Source organism: Eptatretus burgeri, chromosome 2 (assembly GCF_056783735.1).
Source record: "Eptatretus burgeri isolate ZD-2024b chromosome 2, Ebu_testis_v1, whole genome shotgun sequence".
Classification (NCBI taxonomy): Eukaryota; Metazoa; Chordata; class Myxini; order Myxiniformes; family Myxinidae; genus Eptatretus; species Eptatretus burgeri.
Genome location: NC_140962.1, coordinates 60,930,242 through 60,942,187, shown reverse-complemented (window position 1 = coordinate 60,942,187; position 11,946 = coordinate 60,930,242).

The following is an 11,946-nucleotide window of genomic DNA, read 5'->3' as shown; positions in this document are numbered from 1 at the left end:
TCCCATGAAGTCCAAGGAAATGTCTGTAGAACTCCAAGATAGAATTGTGAGGAGGAATAGATCTGGGGAAGGGTATGAAACAATTTCTGGAGTGTTGAATGTGCCCAAGAGCACAGTGAGCTCCATCATTCGGAAATGGAGAGAATATGGAACAAACCAGACTCTTCCTAGACCTGTCCGTCAAACCAAACTGAGCAATTGGGGAAGAAGGAACTTAGGCAGGGAGGTGAACAAGAACCCAATGACCACTCTCTGATAGAACTACAAAGTTCCTTGGCTGAGATGGGAGATCCTGCTAGATGGACAACAGTCTGCAGCACTTCACATATCTAGGCTTTATGGGAAAGTGGCCAGACGGAAGTCACTCCTGAGAAAAAGCTACATGACAGCATGCCTGGAGTTTGCAAAAAAACACATGAAAGACTCTGAGAGCATGAGGGAAAAGATTCTGTCGTCTGATGAAACGAGAATTGAACTATTTGTCTTGAATGCAAAGCACTTAATCTGGCGGAAACCGTACACAGCTCATCACCCATTTAACAACATCCACACCCTGAAGCATGGTTGTGGCAGCATCATGCTGTGAGGATGCATTTCAGCAGCAGGGATGAGACTTATAAGGATAGAGGGAACAATTAATGGAGCCAAATACAGGCAAACCCTTGAGGAAAACCTGCTTCAGAGTTCAAAAGACCTTTGACTGGGGTGAAGATTTATGTTCCAACAGGACATTGTCCCCAAACATACAGTAAAAGCAACACTGAAATGGCTTCAGAACAAGAACATGAAAGTCCTTGAGTGGCCCAGGCAAAGCCCAGACTTGAATCACATTGAGAATATATGGTAAGACTTGAATATTGTTGTTCACCGACGCTCCCCATCCAACTTGACAGAGCTTGAACAAATCTGCAAAGAAGAATGGGAGAAAATCCCCAAACCTAGATGTGCAAAGCTGTTACAGACATACCCAAGAAGACTCGAAGCAATAATCGCTCTCAGATACTTCTACAATGTATTGATTCGGGGGGTGGGGGTGGGTGGGGGTTGAATACTTATTGCCGCAAGATATTTCAGCTTTTCATTTTTAATGAAATCATAAAACATTCTACAATTATGTTTTCACTTTATCATTATGGGGTATTTTGTGTAGATCGGTGATAAATATTTTTAATCGTATCCATTTTAAATTCAGGCTGTAACACAAGAAAATGAGACAAAAGCCGAGGGGTGCTAATATCTTCTGAATGCACTGTAGTTACTCTTGTGAAGTTTTTCGAGTTTTTTTATTGTTGAAAATATACCTTTAGCACCAGTCATGGTAAAAGATTTTCCTTTAAAACCCCACTCAAATCGTCTTATGAAGGGGGACAAACACACACTGTTTTATACAGGTAGATTTGAAACACACGGCATATTCTCAATGATGCTGCATCCCTGAGCTCATAAAAAAAACGTTGCCCGGTTCTTTGGCCACATTTCCATGCCATGAATAATTCACACCCCTTGGCCATTGTATGGGCTGTCTTCCATTCGCAAAAAAAAAACAACAAAACAACAAAAAAACGCTTGTAGTTGACAAGTTCGATGTTTAAAAATGGAAGCACCACCAACTAGCACAGCTTCCCAACAAAGTAAGATGGTAGCTAGTCTGGATCTCATTTCCGCACATCCTTCTCTGAACGTCTGAACCTTCCTTTCCCAACCTTCTCTGAACCAGAAATGCTTTCATTGAAAAAAAAGAAAAAGTTGCCATCATTTGATCGCCGACATATTTTCGAGTGGAAATTGGGGATTATGATGATGGTGTGAGATCAACAATCATGCCAAGGACAGATCTTTCTCTCTCTCTCTCTCTCTCTCTCTCTCTCTCTCTCTCTCTCTCTCTCTCTCTCTCTCTCTCTCTCTCTCTCTCTCTCTCTCTCTCTCTCTCTGTCTCTGTCTCTGTCTCTGTCTCTGTCTCTGTCTCTGTCTCTGTCTCTCTCTCTCTCTGTGTGCCCCATCCCTCCCAGTCATTTCTCATCATGTGCTTCTTTGGTTCCACTGTCAATATTCTATCAGGCTGCCTCACGATCAATGAAGAGACAGGCTGCTTAATTTGGAGAGGTGGTTTTGAACTGGCTGCCTCTTGGGTGGACGACCACAAGCCCGTAATTACGCATTGATGATAAATTCTCATGAAGTGGTTGTTCTCATCGAAGAACTTTCAAATTCTACCAAATTTGGCAACAGCTTGAAACAATCATGTTGGCTTGAGAAGGTGTTTTCTACCTTTACCGATGGAATCGGTGTACCTGCAGATTGCTTCGAAATCCCGGTTTTCATCCTCTGCACTCCAATCCAAAATCAAGACAGCTGCATTTGAAACTTACAGGATAACTTAATTGCGTAAGTTGAAATGAGTTACTTTTCATTATAATTCTTATATGAATCGACCTTAATAAAAACATTGTCACGTAATGATTTTCTCTTCATGCCTCACCATTCATGAAGTTTCATGTGACCGCCATGACATCGTTCTGCACTGGTAAAGTTGCTAATGAGGTAAGGTAATTAATGTAAAACATGATCCATGCAGGAAGTCTTTAATTTGGTCAGAGTGGGATCTTAATATTCCAACTTGATATTCCCACTGCAAATGAGACAACCGGCTTAAAGCCCCCTGGGAAGGATAGCATGCTCAGTTAACACCTTGTTCCAGGTACAGGTGAATCTCATTCCTCATGTGAGTGAAACCAGGAGTCTGCAACTGAGATAGCCAACTGCTTTAGGGGCAAAAAGGTAATTGATTAAAGGGGGAAATCCACAGTATTTTTGTGATTTTAGATAAATAATCAGCAAGTGGTTGGAATTTAGGGTTTGAGTGCTTTATATGAGGATTCGTTTTTCACACTTTGGTTGTGGAATCACTAAAAATATGGAGAACTATGTCTGTATACCATAACAACGTTGATCTCTGGAGAGGAATATGTTAAAATTTTTGCAATGAATGTATAATTGTGATATTTACAAAACCTGTAATATTGTATTTCTTTCTGAAAAGGAGGGTGGGGTTGTCGATTGGGGTCTGGACTTTGTGGGTCCTCCTCCTGATTCTGACTGTGATGATACCTCGTTAATAAAGGCCTGCTATTTTTCCAAAGAGTTCCACAAACTGCTCATATGAGAAAAAGAACAAATTTTCTACGTGATGACTGTAAACCCAATTGCAGTGTAATGTGGGTCAATATGACTGTTTGGAGATTCTGAAAATGGGTTTCTAATTTCGAAGCGATGATTGATAACAAGAAATAACATGCTGAAACTCAACTCCTATTTTAGTGGAAGGTATTTGTAAAAAAATTGGAGGTTGAAGAGTGGTGGTTGATAAGTTCTTGTTTTTAAATTCAAAATTTTGATATATGGTTTGGCCTTTTTAGAGGAGGTTCCTACATTTGAGTAGTTGTGGCCCTGAAAGCATAATTTGTGACAAGAAACACTGTGTATGTTTGTGTGTGAGATGTTGTTCTTGATGTACGGAACACAAGCAGTTTCAACATCCTGCTGTGCCAGGGCTCCTTGATTTTTATGTTCTTGATGGAAGGAAGAGTAATTTTGCCGTGGGTTGCTGCTGCCGCATACAGGTTCACAGAGGCTTGGTGCAGCCTGATTGCCTTTGCAACCTAGATCACCTCAGCTTATTAACATCAAGGATTCTTTTATATCTCTCTTTGGAGAAAACTTGATACCACTGGAGCAGATTAATTTTCCATTGCCATATTTTTTTTCCTCTTTTTAAAATTGGTATCAAAAGGAAATTAAGGCACAGGTCATTTGGCTCGTTATTGCAATGTCATCGACACGACCACCCAATGTCACAAAACTGACATACTGCAGGTGGTGATAATTTTACAGTTAACCCCAAGTATTCCATTGCAGTCTTAAAAGAGTTAAAGAGCAGGTTTTGGGTCGCTGATGACTTTGTGTGATTCGAAGGTTGTAATCACATTAATAATCGTTGGGCAATTAATTTCTTGCATTTGAAACTCAAAATATGCTGAAATTAACTTTAAAGTCAAAACTTTTGTCAGTGATCGAAAAACCGACCGGAATTTACCGAAGATGCTATGACGTCACGTTCTCCGAAAACTTCGTGAACATTCGGAAAAAGTGTGTGAACAATGGCGAGATGCGAATCAGAGAGTGATTTCAGCGGCGATGAAATTGAGTGTTTTCATTCCGATATTGCCGAGGACGAGTCGGAGGATGATGGGAATTTATACCATGGAGTTTCTAGCCCTGAGCCATATAAATTGGCCCCCACAGACTCCACCAGACAGATTGGCTTGCAGATTTTCATTTTCTTGTTCGATGCATAAAATAATGTAAAGTTTGATTCGTCTGTGACTTGATATAATAATTTTTAACCCTCTATTCACTCAAGAATCAGAAATAGAGTGAATCAATAATGGACCCAAATATATTATACACCGTAGCCTTGGCGTTGAAGTCTTTCTGACAGCTGAGTTTGACCCCAGCGAAAGTGAACAGTTAGAACAAACCCCAACTTTCAAGAGACTGTTGTGGCATATAAATACCAAAACATGTTTAGCCTCATTGGGAAATATTCTACCAAACTTAGAAAAAAAAGTGGAAAATTGATCAATTTTTTACAATTGAAATGAAATAGCCCAATTTGCTGATGCTGTTAAAAAAGTAATTTAATCAACAATAAGTTGATTTGTTGAGAAATTTTTTCATGCTTGTGTCTTTCAGAAAGTTTATTTATGTGTTTTTCCATGTACTCTTAAAAAATACATTTCAAGGTTTTTCTCACTTAAACTCAACAATTGATTCTGTGACAGAGCAGTATCTGGAGAACTTGTCAACCAACGACTCGTATTCACAGAGTGGTGATCAGATGTGTTTATGCCTTCGTAATCCTTGGCTGTGAAATGGTCACCACAAATGACAAGTCTATCCAAAGGGTCCTCTATACCCGTTTTCTTTGGGGGGAAATTTTCCCGTTTTGTTTGTACAAATCTTATACACTGCCGGCGAATGTTTGATTCCTTCGGGAATCAGTGGGAGCGATTACCCGTTTTCCAGCCATTTTGCAAAACATGATGACACACATACGAGGCTTGATGTACAAATATCCAAATAACTTTGTTCTACAATAATTCAAAATAAAAAAGGATAATATAGACAGTTGAAAGCTCAAAAAAGCGAAAGAACGGCATGCTGAACTGGACACTTCTTCAATGAGTGAGTGAGCATCCGCTTTGTTTTGGAGAACATGACGTCAACATCCATATATGGGCACGCGGCTGTTTTTTTTTTCAACAGCCTCAAGAAATAACAACTTCGGAGTTAAATTTCATTAATTTTCCCAATAGTTAGCCAACCACAATAGTTTGCATCAAAATATTTAATGCACATATAATCATATTGATAAATTTTCAGAACATGTTTGGTGACCCGCAACCTGCTCTTTAATGTTAATGCCCGGTGCAGTCTTAAAAAAAAATTGCATGGGAAGGTTCTTTTCAACTCTTACTTTGAATTTCCGAGCACGATCGACATTACATTGTTCATGAACTTTGAATATCAGACACAATGGTAACCATATGAAGCCGATAGATCAAACGGAACAGTCCACGACTGAACCTTCTACCAACTCTTCTCGGAGAAGCAGACAATTTTGGAATGATTTTTGAGAAAAAGATGCACGAAACAAACATTTTTGGATGAAGTTAGCAATGTGGTTGCATCGCCAATTTTGTTTGACTCTCACTGTTATTCTGTACTCAGAGCGTGTGGCAAATTTGATTTGTCGAGATGGCATAAAATTTTGCTCAAGCATAATTTTGCATTTATGCTAAACTGGTGATTTTTGGAAGTGTGAGTAAGAAGATTTATGTTCTACAATGTTCAGTTGAAGTAAAATAAAAGTTTTAAAGACTAGTGAAAAAACAAACAAACCATTGAATTGGAAGTTTACTGTTGTTTATGCACCCTCTTTCACACCACCATATTTAACACATTGTATTCGTTATTCATGCTTGTTGTTTGGGTCCTTTATGGCGTACCTAAAAACAGTAAGTTTTCAGTTTGGAATAATTTTCATATTTGTTTGATTGTCACTAACTTTTGATTGTTAAGTCCGCATAATTGACACTCACTTTTAAGACTGCTAAGGTTTCTAATTATTCATTGGACACGTGGACAAACCCAGAACTCCCTCCTCCACCCCCCGGATGGGGAAAGCTTTGGATTATATTCGTGTTACTTCTAGTAGCTGTGCAAACCATCGATTCTGAGGTTATACACTGCCTGTAAAACTTCCTGCTTCTGCTCACATAAGGCATTGTCAGGGTGCATTCATTTTTATGCCTCACATGAGCATGAAAAGAAAGTGGAAACATTCGTAAGGAGTCCCAGATCTGTTTGTAAGGGAATTTGTTTTGTTCCCAATGAAGCATAGAATGTGTATGGCGTTTGCTATGAATGTCCTTTAACAGAATAATAGTCACTAATTGTGAAGACTGCTCAGGTTTCTCAGTGAAGTAAATCGATGGAAAGGTAATTATACGTTGATAGAATTAACTGAATAGTTTGTGGTTATATTATTGTTTACTTCCAGTATGTGTGTGAACCAATGACTCTGAGCCTATGCACCACCAGTGTGCACAATAAAAATGCCTGTAACTCGAAATTGTGTTAATATCGATGTTTTTAGACCTTTGCATGCACTGTCCAGACCCAAGAGCTCTTAAATGAGGTGTTATCCAGAATTATACATGCTGTAGTTTGACATTTATCCCTTTCAGACGCAATCGTGCAACTTGCATTGATATGTAGAAAGATATATTTTTTTTAATCAGGGTCAGAGATGCTCTTTTTTGTTATATGTATGTTCGTAGGTGTCCTACACTTAGAGGGATGCACACTCGCCTCTGAGCTGTCTTGCCTGGGTTTGAATCTCGGCTTAGATAGAACCTGTCATCCCAGTGTTTCACAGGCAGGGCAATTCATCAATGTGCGTGTCATCCCTCAGATGGATGTTAAACTGGTGGTTTCTCTGGTGGCCCCACGTCAACCCTGCGATCCAAATGTGGGCTGTGCGGATTGGCCATGAATCTGGGGAAATGCCACTCAAAGATAAATGACTGGGAATGTTCAAGAATGTATGAGTATGGAGGGAAGAAAGGTGGGGCTTGGATACATAATTTTGGCGGGGTGAGTATAGCTTTCTGAACACATGTTTGGCACATTTTATCACTTATGAGAACTACATCACACTTACTCTCACACCGACTATGAAATAACTATTCTCATCTATTCCCCATTTTACCCCATTGACCAGATCCGTAACAATATGTTGGATAATTTTTGACATTACCAAAATTTCCATGGCCCTGACTACTTAGATTGCCATGAAACGTTCAGCAGACTGTCAAACATCAATTTAAGCTATACACCCGATGAGCATCCACAGTTGATGGATAATAAATAACATCTCAGGATGGTCATGATTCCTTTTAATCCATTTAACAGCAAAGGTGAACGGGTTGGATAAATTGTGAAATATAAACAATGAGACAAAGAAGAGGATTGGAGAGTACAGGGGAGGAAATGGTGGGTTAAGGGAAGGCAGAAAAAAGTGAAAGGTTTTGAGACAAGATAGAAGCAATGGGGAGGAGAAGGAGGGGACGTCTGAAGAAATGTGTTTGAGGTATATACCTGAAGCCAAAAATGCTCCCACTTTCCATATGTTACATAAAGATGGCCCTTTTCCAAAATATCCTAGACATGCCTTTTCGAAGAATAGATGGTTATTCATTCGGGGTTAAAGAGACGTCTCTTTATCCCCTGGCTAGCTTGATTACCATAGCAGTTTTCTCACCTGAACCACACTTGGCAAGTGTGGCGAGTGTCCCAAAAACCACTCAGTGTGGAATGAGTGAAGCCTTCGTTCTGATACAGAATAGAATAGGTTGATTCAGGTTTTTCTTTATCCTAAAACTTTTCCACATATAAGGATGGATTTGTCGTGGAATTGTTATGAGTCCATTCATATATTAAATAAGCCTGGAAGCTGACTGCATCACTAAAAAAAGTGAGGAATATGAGAAGTTACTGTACATGGACCAGAGAAGTCATTTCAATCTGATAAACTATATCAGCACCATCCAGTAAACTCTGGCAGAATGCACAATTGCATAAAATTCATGAGTAGCCAGTGTTGGAACAACATTGCGAAGCATACCATTTATTAAATTTAAAACAAATTATCACATTATACGAGACTTTCAAAATGACGTATGAATGCTAACGAGACCTCTCGCGTATGTGCTGTGCAAGCGTTTCCAACGATTCTCATATGGCATGGTTATTTTTAACCTTTTGTTGCTGGGGTAAAATCTGAAATTCAAATAGTCTTTTGGAAAGAATGGCAATTTCAAGATGGTTACCCATAATTGTTGTGTTCCTGCATGAAAATCGGACTCACAAAAATAGAAGAAATACGAGAAGTATCCGTGGATGAAAGGTGTCGGGTTCCTAACATTTCCTGTTAACACAAGTGAGTGGTGGAAGTGGATATATAAAAGAAACACACACGCTCGCGCGAAGGTGGATACTCCGAGATCTGTCAGGCTCTGCTCCACCTTCTGTAGCCCGCATATGGAACACACATACTGACACGGACATAGACACGGACAATTCTCCATTTAGCAATATATGTAAAAGTCTCGTATCAATTATCTTGTTGCCCCAGAACTATACAATAATATGATTGTGACATCATCAGTTACGTGATTTGGCAGCAATATTGTTTCTTTTAAAAACCTTCCAAAATTTTATTCTCCGAAACGGCTAAACAGATCGAGGAGAAACTTTACCGGTATAACCGCCTATCCTTGAGGAAAAAAAGTTTCACACATATGATGTCATAGGTCACATGGTTTGGCAGCCATATTGGATTTACCCAAAAACATTTTAAAAATCTTCTTCTCCAGAACAGCTGGACAGATCGAGGGAAAACTTCACAAAAATGTTCCGCAAGGCAGGGTTATACAAGCTTGTTTAGGAATAATTGATCGGTCACATGGTTTGACAGCCATATTGAATTGAAGAAAATCTTAAATAATGTTTTCTCTGGAACTGCTAAACCAATTGAAGAGAAACTTCAAAATTATGATCTCGTCGGGATGAGGAATACATGTTTTAAATTTCAACTTGATCGGATGCATGGTCTGGCAGCCAGAATTTTTTTTTTGATCTAGGTTCTTTTGTTATTTTTTTAATTTTTGAAGAAGGTTCACTTGGTTGTGCTTGGAGGGGTTTGAGGGTAGAGGAGTAGCAGCTGAAATGTGAATCCGATCCAGGTTCCTCCTGATGACGTCATCTTTTCTTTTTGCTTGTTGGGTTCCTTATGATTACTCCATTGTCAGACTGTCCTATTTAGTCTTCCATTTCATTTGAATTGAATTTTTAAAATCCCATTCTGAATTCAATTGAACAAAAATAAAAAAACGTCATGGGTCAGGGTTAGGTGTCCGATCAAAGCGGGCCATCTTGGTGCCCGGTCATCACTGCCAGCAGTTATAAAGTTGCAGTTCTAAGTATTCTCTAATTAATTACGTAACACACCAGTACAAAAACGCCACAAAATACTCCTCACAAAACTACACAAACACCACATAAAACACCACACAAAACAAGTCCTGGCAAGGGTCTGCAATTTCTGATTGCTCTTTTTCTTGTTTTAATTAGAAATGAATGTTTTTAACCATCATGGACAGGACATTGCATCAATGAGCGTGCCATTCCTGGATTGATGTTAAGACGAAGATCTATCTGCTTGCATTTAGTTTGTGGATGTTAAAAATCACTCACTGTTTTTTGACGAAGACTATGTGAGTTATTGCAAGTACCCTGGCCAATTACCGAAGGATTACCCAAATCCGTTAGTACAGAGGGTACTGCATCATTGGTCAGCTACATGCACTAGAAATAATGCACACAGCCACCATGTACTGCATATGTGCAGAACACATTGATGTTCGTTGTGGTGTTTATAGGTAGAATTGTAATGCCCATCCCAAATTGCCTGAGAAGTTAGTCATGGGAAGTCTCTTTAAACCAGTGTTTCTCAACCTTTTTTTTTTTGTCCCATGCCCCACTTTGATTTTCAAAATAATCTTACACCCCACCATGATTGGAGACACCACAGTATATACTTCATATGTATTCAAAAGGCTTTATGAAAACTTTATTGCAAATTTTATTCAATTGCTACTCACTTCAATGGGAGCCCTGCCCTTGATGCTGGCTGCAGATTTGTTTGATTCGAGGAACCAATTTTGTCAGTTTCAGCCTTAAATCGCCACGTTTCGTGATTTCCAGTTGATTTCTCTTAGCTTGCAGCAAATCAGTAACAACCATAAATCCACATTCGACTAAATAAGATAATGGAAAATTTATCAATACTTCCCTTGCCAAGGTAGTCGAGTTTGGGTATTTCTTTTGGCTCTCCTCAGATAGCCACATCATGGTTCCTTTGATCTTGAAAAGAGTTTTCACAGATTCATCTTGTTGCAACTCGCATAACTCCTCTTGGTGTTGCTCTGGTACTTCAGATAACTCCAACAGAAATGGCTGAGTCAACCAAGAAGGGAACTCAAAGCAAAGCTATGAAAGAGATCATATATTGATTCATTAATTCTGAATCCTCAAGTCCCACCAAAATATTGCCACACCCCACCCTTGGGGCGTGCACCCCACCTTGAGAAACACTGCTTTAAACTATGCAGCATCTTTGGTGAAGTTTTGCCTGTGATGGTACTTGGTATGGGGTTCCAACATTTCTATCCAGCAATGATAAAAGTGGAGTGATAGATGTCCAAGTCTTGGAATGGAACCTGAAGGTGGTGGGGTTCTCAGCATGACATTGCTATATTTGAATTTTGATGGTATGGTTGTTACTTTCTGGAGGTTGAATGTGTATATGTTATCTTTGAAACTGCGAATCCATCTTTCAACCATATATTTTCCCTTTCACTGTGAAATGTGTATGTTTGTTTACTTTGTTTGGAGTTATGAACTGAACTCCTCCCTAATGATGCCTACTCCAGCTTGAAATTGCATATGTTGTTTTTCTCTTTCTACCAATTCAGAATATGAGAGAGAGAGAGAGAGAGAGAGAGAGAGAGAGAGAGAGAGAGAGAGAGAGAGAGAGACAGATAGAGAGATAGATAGAGAGAGAGAGAGAGAGTGAGAGAGAGAGAGAGAGAGAGAGTGAGAGTGAGAGTGAGAGTGAGAGTGAGAGTGAGAGTGAGAGTGAGAGTGAGAGAGAGTGAGAGAGAATGAGAGAGTGAGATCGTGAGAGAGAGATAGTGAGAGTGAGAGTGAGAGTGAGAGTGAGAGTGAGAGTGAGAGTGAGAGTGAGAGTGAGAGAGTGAGATATATATATATATATATATATATATATATATATATATATATATATATATATATATATATATCAATCATAATGACTGTGCAGCTATTCATATCTTCATCATCGTACTTTCATTATTACTCAAATAATTTTTTTTTTATAGGTGGTACAAAAAGTGTGAATATGCAAAGGTAGAGTCCAACTTTGCACACTTCTGGTGAAGTAAAGCACTCTTTCAGGAGACAATTTAAAAAGTAAAAACTTTACGAGATTCATTCCATAAACCTCTTTCTATTTTTCCAGGGCCCTTCCTGGACTTGGCCCCCTCTGGCGGCCAATTATCTGGGCTGTGCGGCTGCTTTTCATCCCAAGTCGTGTACTGGATCCGCTGAGATCCTCATGAAGCAGGCTGCCTTGCTTGAACGTATGTGGAGTTATGGCAGGAATTTGAATTTTTTTTCAGTGTGCCGGTATTAAAAAATAATAACTCACATTGTCATTGTCAAATGACACCATTGGATATT